Genomic DNA, 9,331 nt, shown 5'->3' on the forward strand with positions numbered 1-9,331 from the left:
AGATCATTTGGACTGACGTGGAATTGAAAGTTGATTTTCTGAATGTGTTTTTAAGTAGAGCATCCTGACGTTTTGCTGTGGTGGACGGTAACAAAGTACCCTAATTCCATCCTCTGAATACTGAATGTCCAGTAGCAGCTTAGCTTAGTGTGAAATACACACTGGTTTTCAGGGGTCACATGTTGACTGGCTGCTAAGCTACTGGCCATAGCGACACTCATGCGAATTTAAATGACAGCAAAACGTTTGGTTTAAAAATTCTTTAGGAAATTCTCGTCTAATTTCGTAATGCACTCTTCCACACATTGACTCGCCTTGACTCATCTCTTCCTCTGTCTTCTTTTGAGGAGTGAGTAGTAATTAAATCTTTGCACCTTTTGGGAAAATTGCTGCATTAAGCCACATTGATTTAATGCTGCAACGCCGCCTTGTGGTTGTAAACGGTATAACGTGATGTGCCCAGGATTAGCCAGCACAGGGGTCAGCAACATGCGGCTCGTTTACTGCCCTGTAGCGGCTCCACAGCAGAACAGTTTTAACACCAAATAGTCTTAAATGCTGGAGAAATATGTATATCTGCCAATTCACCCTTTAACCAGAGCCGGTTTATCAGGAGCCTGGACACTTCTTATTCCTCCTGTTATATCAAAAACAGGATGGCTGAACAGCAGAGGGCGTCCACGAGCGAGTCCTTCATGAATGGGAGTGAATGGAACCCAACGGCTAAAAACGAGCAGTTTAAATAGTTTCTAATCGCTCAGAACTTTCCTTTAATTTTAGAAAGTAGAAGGATGGAGTTCACAAAAAAGTAAAGAAATCTTACCGATATGTATGTTTTCCTTTTTTCTGCAGCAAACGAGTTTTGGGCAGCAGGAGGCGGGGCTTACTGCTAGAACGTGATGATTGATTGGTGAGCGAAGCAGCTCATTGGCTGTTCGTGCTCTCTGACATCATAGATGTGCATGAGGCGCTGTTTTAAACTATTATAACTGCAGTTTAAAAGCTCTTAAAATATAACAGCGGTGTGTTGAAGTGTTTTATGCTGCTCTGTGTTCAGGAAATGATTGAATTCTTTCGCATTAAAAATGTTTAAGCATTTCTAAGCTATGATTTTGGTCAAATGCAAATCAACCCATTCGTTCTGGACTCACTTGGGAGCGCCCTCTAGCGTTAGAGAAACCCGGAAAACACGGCAGAGCGGGAATTCAGACCGTTGGTCACCATAGCAACACAGACAAGAGGCCCACCTACCTAGTAGCTAACAAAAAGGCAAAGACGAACATGTATAACGTTAATTTGAAGACGAATGGACCTATTGGGGTTTAAAACGACTACTTCTACGAGAAACCGTCAAACACTAAAAAACGTCGAGATGTTCAAATTTTCCCATCCGCCTTAAATAGTGATGGAGGCGCCAGAATGCGAGGTAACTGCTACACCGTTTAAGGTGGGACGGGAAACGAAGCCGCGAAAGAGAAGCTGACTTCAGCCTGGTCAAAGGTTAAGAGACATTTTACAAGAAACTGCTACACTTTTGAGGAAAATCCTGCTGGAGAGGCGAGAACAGCGGCTGTAGCTGAGCTGATCAACCTTTATGTAGTCTCGGAGAACATTGAGGGTGCCCCTCGTTTAGTGGAAGTGGATTGATGATCTGTAAGAACATATCAGATGATAAAAGTAAATTTAATAAATGAAGACTCAAATCAGGTAAGTATAAAATTTTTTACATTTTTATAATTAAAAATACATAAATATAATAATAAAATAAATAAATATTGAATAGCTAAAGGGTACAGCAGGGCAAAGCAAGTCAGCGTTATATTTTTAGCCTTTACTCGCACTTGAGCACATAGTGGTTAACGTTACTGAGACATATGCAGCCAAGAAGGTCAGTTGGACTTAAAATGTTGTGACTCCCAAGGTGGTTTGATATTTGTTCTTATCGCTTGACTCCTGAGCCAGCAGGACCTGCTCGTTTGGGGCTTCTGAGGATAAAAAAAGGAAAAACCGTGAGCGAGTCGTCAGTGCCGGGAACGCGGCTGAAGACCTGCAGCACAGGTTTGTAGGGAAGCGTCAACAGCGAGACTGAAAAAGGCTGAAAGACCTTCGCAGAATAAGGTGAGCCATCACACCCCTGTTCCCCTGTTCATTATCTGTAAAATAATGTGATGCTACTGGTGCGAATTGAGGCCAGGTGACTATTTCAGGTGACTAAGTTTGGACTCAAAGGAGGAGATAAGTTACAAGTCCAGACTAAGGAAGTGTTCACTGTATTTTAAGCCCATAACAGCAAAAAGTCAACGTTGTTTCATTTTTGTGCGGTTTTGTATTATTTGTGCTGTTCTGAGCGCTAGAAGTAAAGACTCTTTAAGGTGCACTGAATGTAGGACACACTTAGGTTAAAAATGATGGTTATACACAGGTTCTCAAGGAAAGAAATTGGTTCTATATAGAACTATGAACACTCAAAGAACCCTTGGCATGGGTAAGGAGTTCTTGTCATGGTGAAAGTGTTATTCAGATTGATGAAGAAATTTGCTATAGATGGTTCTATATAGCACCTACCTGAAAAGGGTTCTATGTAGCACCAAAGAGGGTTCTTCTGTTGTTACGATGCCAATAGAAGAACCCTAGAGTGTTCATGGTTATGTATAGAACTAATTTCTTTACTTATGAGCCCTGGACGGGTTGTTTCAGAGTGAAGCGAAAGTACTGAACGCAGTACTTTAGTACCAAAAAGTCTTTATTAAATGTTTGATAAGAATTCTTTTCTGTTATTATTTCACCAACTGTACTTTACTGACAGTCATATTTCCAGAGTGAGATCAAGCTGGCGTTTTTTCCACAGCCCTTAGTTCATCTTTTTAAATGTGTATTTCTCCCTGCTGAAAAAAATCCAGCTAAGACCAGCTTTTGCTGGTTTGTACGGAGCCCCGCTGACCACCTAGACCATTAAAGACCATCTTAGACCATCTGAAACTTACGGAGCCCTGCTGGTGACATCCTGTATAAATAAAAATAATGTGTGGCCACGCTTTATTAACGCATGGGAACAAGATCCCAATATGTGGCCATGACTTAGTAAGGCATGGGAATTAGATCGCGGCTTAATAAGTCGTGGCCACGCATTATTTTTATTTATACAGGATGTCACCAGCAGGGCTCCGTAGGTTTCAGATGGTCTAAGATGGTCTTTAGTGGTCTAGGCGGTTCTTCGCAAGCCGGACAGCCGTGTGCTGGTCTTACTGACCAGTTTAACTATCAAACTCAAACTGAAAACATACTCTGACCTGGTGAAGCAGGTATGCTGATGTTCCAGCTTAACTAGCTGGAGCAGATCTGTTACTCTGTACAAAGTGTTCTTTAGTTAAATGATTCTTCTCTCACACACTTATGCTGCCAGTAGTAACTTATGGCTGGTAGTAACTTTATTTACTGTACTCTGGAAATGCAGTGTGTTTAGATGACTTTGGGCCGTTGCACTAAAATATCCACATTTTATTAATTTTACTGCATTTTATTAATGTAATGCTATTCGATTCCGTTGTATGTGGACATTGATTATCTATTGGCATGGGCATCAACAGATCTGTTAAAGATAAATATCAGATATCAGTGTCAGCCCATTATTTCCCATATTGTACTGAAGAAGAAAAATAATGAGCTGCTTTTCTTTAAACCTAAAACAATTTCATTGGGGAATTTAACTGTATGTAATGTAAGCCAAGATAGTCCTTTATTAGTCCCACAATGGGGAAATTCACAGTGCTACAGCAGCAAAAGGAGAGCAAGGCACTCAAGAAAAAGAGTTAAGAAACAGGATAATTAACCGTATTGATTACTAAACAGGACTACAGTTGGTTACTCTTACAGTATAGACTATATCGCTGCTGTCGGAACAAAACCTCGTATCTCCAAAATGGTAACTTTACAGGAGGGGAAAAACATGCATTATTTTCAATGTAAGTCAATGGAACCAGAAGTTTTTAACAAGTCGTTTTTGGCCATTTATTGTGGTCCATCCTTCATGAAGTTTACACACAATGCAAAGGTCAAGGTTTTGTTCTGACAACAGCGATATATACACTCATCGGCCACTTTATTAGGTACAGTAGTAGTGTTAGTAAAAAGTTGGACCCCCTTTCGCCTTCAGAACTGATTTAATTCTTCGTGGCAGACTTTCAGCAAAGCATTGGAGACATTCCTGATATTGCCTGTTGTCTTTCTATCATCTGGAACCAGTCTGCCCATTCTCCTCTGACCTCTCACATCAACGAGGCATTTTCGTCCACACAACTGACCGCTCACTGGATGTTTCCTCTTTTTCTGACCGTTCTCTGTAAACCCTAGAGATGGTTGTGCGTGAAAATCCCAGCAGATCAGCAGTTTCTGAAATACTCAGACCAGCCCATCTGGCACCAACAACCACGCCACGTTCAAAGCCCCTTAAATCCCCTTTCTTCCCCGTTCTGATGCTCGGTCTGCACTTCAGCCAGTTGTCTTGACCACCTGTACACGCCTAAATGCAGTGAGCTGCGGCCGTGTGAGTGGCTGATTAGCTATTTGTGTTAACAAGCAACTGAACAGGTACCTAATAAAGTGGCCGGTGAGTGTATATATTACTAAAGATAAAAATATAAACTCTGTTCTTCACCACATTATCAATATAGACATTATAAATATAAGAGCAAGGATATTTAACAGATAATTTCATTGTAATGAAATCCTTATGATGTAAACAGGGCCATTCAGGGCGGTTTGATATGAAATGATCCAATCTAGAAAAACACACAGACTCAGATTTCACAGCAGTCTGAAGAGTTTAATGCCTCTAATAGCAAGTAATTATATGAAGTTGCTATGAGGACCCTGCCTGATGCCTGATATGTTATAGTTTTAAGAAGGTTTTGGTGTAAAACATATTTTTGAAATCCATCTGTAGTGGAGAGGTACATGCAGTATCCTACAATGGCAAAATAGTCCCATAATTAAACATATTTGTTCTCTATCAACATTACGTACTAACACTATAATAAATAAAATGGCTATATTTACATTGTAGACATTGCAATCCCCGGTTCTGAGAAACGTTATTAAATCACTCTGAATGACTTTGTTTATATCTTAGTTATTGAATTTTGCGTAATTGTGGTCTGAACGTCTTTTTATTTGTTATAACAGTGTACAGTGTAGTTTATTGCTCTTCAGGATGTCGCCGATGACGACCAGACCCGAGGGGGTGACCGTGTTCACAATCACTTCTAGCACCAAAAGCAAGAGGTCGCTGATTTGCCACCTTCTGGGCACCTTGTGCGCCAGTCCGATCTGCTTTGTGTCTCGGAGTATGAAGCAGCAGCTGGACAGCATTAACACAGTTCTGGGGGTAGGACTCCACACACACACACACACACGCGCGCGCATACACATATTATGTTTGATATGACTCATGAATTACCCTCAAAACATAAAAAGAAAATGTGTAGAGCAACATAAGTAAAAGTAAAAGTACCCTAAAAACATCTTGTAGAAGTACAAAAGTACCAGGTCAAAAAATGACTCAGTACTTAGTAAATAACTTCAGTGGAACGTCTTAGTACATTCTGCATCTATCAGCATAGGAGCTGAAGTTTTTGGTGTCTGTTCTTCTCTTTTTGGGATCATTTGGTCTAAAATTAAATGGTAAAGCTCCAAAGTGAAAGATGTGACCAACTGTGAAGCAGTACTGATGCTTTCATCCAATCACACTAAATACAGACACACAATTTATCACTTAATATGATGACTAAAATGTAGATCACACACACACACACACACACACACACACACACACACACCCACCTTCTAAGACGCTTCTCCTTCTGGGTGGAGCCTATCCCAGCGGTCATCGGGCGGAAGGCAGGATACACCCAGGACAGGTCGCCAGTCCATTGCAGGGCAGACAGACAGACAGACACATTCACTCACACCCAGGGCCTGACTGCATGTCTTTGGACTGTGGGAAATGTAGATTCCTTTCTTTTCAAATATACTTGAGTATTAATAAGTGTTACAAGTTGAAGACGTTGGGAAAATACCCAACAGAGTGTTAGCTGAGTACATGTGACTGAGTGAATGGAACTACTACACAGCTCTTTAGCAACAATGAAAACAGGGGAAAAAATAATCTCAGCAGGTTTGCACACACGCACATCAAGGCCAGTCTGAAAAAAAATTAATTCACAGAACTCAACATATCGCCGCTGTCGGAAGAAAACCTTGTATCTCCATTTTTGGCATTTTTCAGGTTTTGGCATAATTTGAAAGTGTCTGTTACTCTTTACATTGTTTGTAAATTTTATGATGAATGACCTAAAAGAAATGACCCAAAATGACACGGGAAACAACAGGAATAAGTGAAATATTTAGAAGCAGTTTTCCGCATTAAAGGAATGCAGACTGGATGCAGAGGGATTTTTTAAAATTTGCCTTGTTGTTCTGCTGTGAAAGAAACAAGCAGGCAGAATGTCTTCAAGTGACACAGAAATCAGTCGCACCCCTGTAAACTTTCGCTTTGGAAAAGGGAGCGAAGCATGGAGAGCATCTGAAACTGTGTGTTTTTGCCCACCGCTCTGATGTCTGTAATGCAGTTTGAGCTGGTTTTGGTAGCACTACACGTGACGAAATACAGGACAAACTACTTCTGACGTTTGGTAAAAAGCTCTGTGTGCTGGAACACAGCCAGTCCATCAGCTTGTTTCCTCCTAATCTGGCAACAGTGACTGGTCACGAAAAAATAATGTTTGATGTGTTGGGCATCACCAGTTAAACATGTTTTCAAACTTATTTACTGCTGCCTGAATAAATCTCACAAATAAATCGTGCTTGTTTTGTAAGGGCCTTTATTCAGATAATGTTTCCTAACTTGCATACAGTTACTTTCCCACATCTTTACTACCAGTAAATATATTCTGATCTTCAGTGTATAAAGTATTCTGATGCATTCATCACATGTTATTTGTGGACTTTTGTTAATATATTGTGTGTGTTTAAAGTTTTCATTTTATCGAAATTTCACCTTTGCACTAGAACTTTTTCTAAGGTGTAAATAATCAGAATGCAGTGATGTGCATCATTTAAACCCAACATAAGAAGTGTTGAAACGAGGAATTTTATTGGGGAGTTTTTTGTTTGTTTTTCTAACACAATTTAGTGTTTAGTTTTTATTTTCTTCACTAAAATGAATGTGGCTGGGCTCCCGAGTGGCACAACCATCTGAGCCGTGTCATCAGGAGATCGCGAGTTCATTCGAGTTGATTCGCTCTCTCTGGGCAGGTAGGATGGTCCCCCTTCTCCCCCCATCACTCAAGGGCGATGCTGGTCAACGCAGGCGTCTGTTAGCTGACGTAGCAGATCTGGCGGTCGGCGCTTTCCTCCGAGCGCGTTCGGCTGTACGGTGACGTCGTGTGAGCGGCAGTTTGAAAAGAAGCGGCAGCTGGTTTCACAGGTCTCAGAGGAAGCCTGTGCTGCCTTCACCCTCCTAGTGTTGGTAGTATTGTGTGACTGGGGGGAGTAGCGGGTGGAACTGGAAACGACCAAATTGGGGAGAAAATCAGTTAAAAAAAAAAAAAGAAATATGGCAAAGAACATAAAAACCAAACACTAGATAGTTTTAGAAAAACAGCTTTCAGACGATTGATAAAAGCACATATTGAAACTCAACACACAAATAAATCGTGCTCATTTTGTAAGGGTCTTCATTCAGATAATGTCTCCTATATTACATACAGTTACTTTCTCACGTCTTTACTACCAGTAAATATATTCTGATCTTGTTCAGTGTATAAAGTATTCTGCATACTCATTGCATGTTATTTGTGGACTTTTGTTAATATATCGCGTTTGTCGAAGTCTAAAGTTTTCATTTTATCGCCTTTGCACTAGAACTTTTTCTGTGTCTTGTATTTGGTGACTAGCAGATTCTAGTTGTGATCTAAAGTTAAGAAGGTAATCACATTTTAATTTTCATGCTTGATGTAACAGTAGCTTTGCTCAGATCTTAGACCATGTAAAAATCTCCTCCTCTCCTCCCACAGGCTCTGCAGCTTCTGTTTGGATTAATGACTGTGGCTGTTGAGTGCATGTATACAGGCTCATTTAATCTGCTTTGCAGTGACACCTTTTGGTTCAGGGCAGTGGTGAGAATGAACTTTAATGATTTTATTAACCCTTTAAACTGCAGACTTGTTATCCATCTTAACCTCTTCACCTCCTAATTGTCCGCGTCTGATATTTAAAACATTCCATATTGGCCCATATGTTCTCTAAGGTTGCCTGAGCACCATCATTTAATGGCCTCATATCATGGAAAAACACATTTTTCTTGCTTTTTCGAAATTTGATGTAGCGTGTAAACACCGTTAAAGTCTTAAAATATAGATTTTACATCTGATATATGTACATACCATTCCATTCAAAATAACTACAAAAACAGCTTCTTTTGAATTTACTGTTCCTGTGATGCCATGAAAAAAACGTACATCCACCTGTGCAACCTACAGTAGTTTATCCCCACCCGCTGACGTTGAAGTTATAAGGAGTGTTTCATCGTGGACTGCTTTTTGAACGAGGTGCAGTACAGAGCAGCCAATCAGAACAGAACTCATTTACATATATCAGTGTTAAAGGAATAGTAAGAAAAACAGTTTAGAGGTATAAAGAGAGGTTGGAGAATGGTCACGTATAAATGAATTATGACTTTTATTATGGATTTCAGCAGAAAAAAATGCTGCTGATTTTTGACAAACTGGAAACTCTAATTTGAATAAAAATAAAAATATGAAAGTTACAAGTACGGTTAGATAATTATACGAGGTATAACAATGTACTTTCTTACTATCGGTTACTAGCAGTCATGAGTTAAGTTACTAGTTATGAGGGTGAGGACCTGCAGTTCCTTGGGGTTATAAAGCATTAAAATTAGATGCACAAGATGACGTCCATTTCAAGCATGTTGCTTTATTATGATTTTCCAGCAAATCTGACAAATTCTCTTTTTCTGTTTTTTTATTTATTTTTTTTAATTGACAAGTTAATTGCAGCTGGCATCTTTTGCAACTTCATGAACAGGTTCACCAGCCCATGCATGGTGAGTTTCACTCTCCAATTGAAGTCAAGCAACAGTTGATTGAACTATGATTAACTACATTAAGTGTAAATAAATGATGTCCATCATTTAAGTCCAACATAGGAAACGTTGTAACAAGGAATTTTATTGGGTTTTTTTTGTAAAACAATTTAGATTTTAGTTTTTATTTTCTTCGTTAAAATGAATGTGGCGAAGAACATAAACAAA

This window comes from Pygocentrus nattereri, chromosome 24 (genome assembly GCF_015220715.1).
Source record: "Pygocentrus nattereri isolate fPygNat1 chromosome 24, fPygNat1.pri, whole genome shotgun sequence".
Taxonomy (NCBI): Eukaryota; Metazoa; Chordata; class Actinopteri; order Characiformes; family Serrasalmidae; genus Pygocentrus; species Pygocentrus nattereri.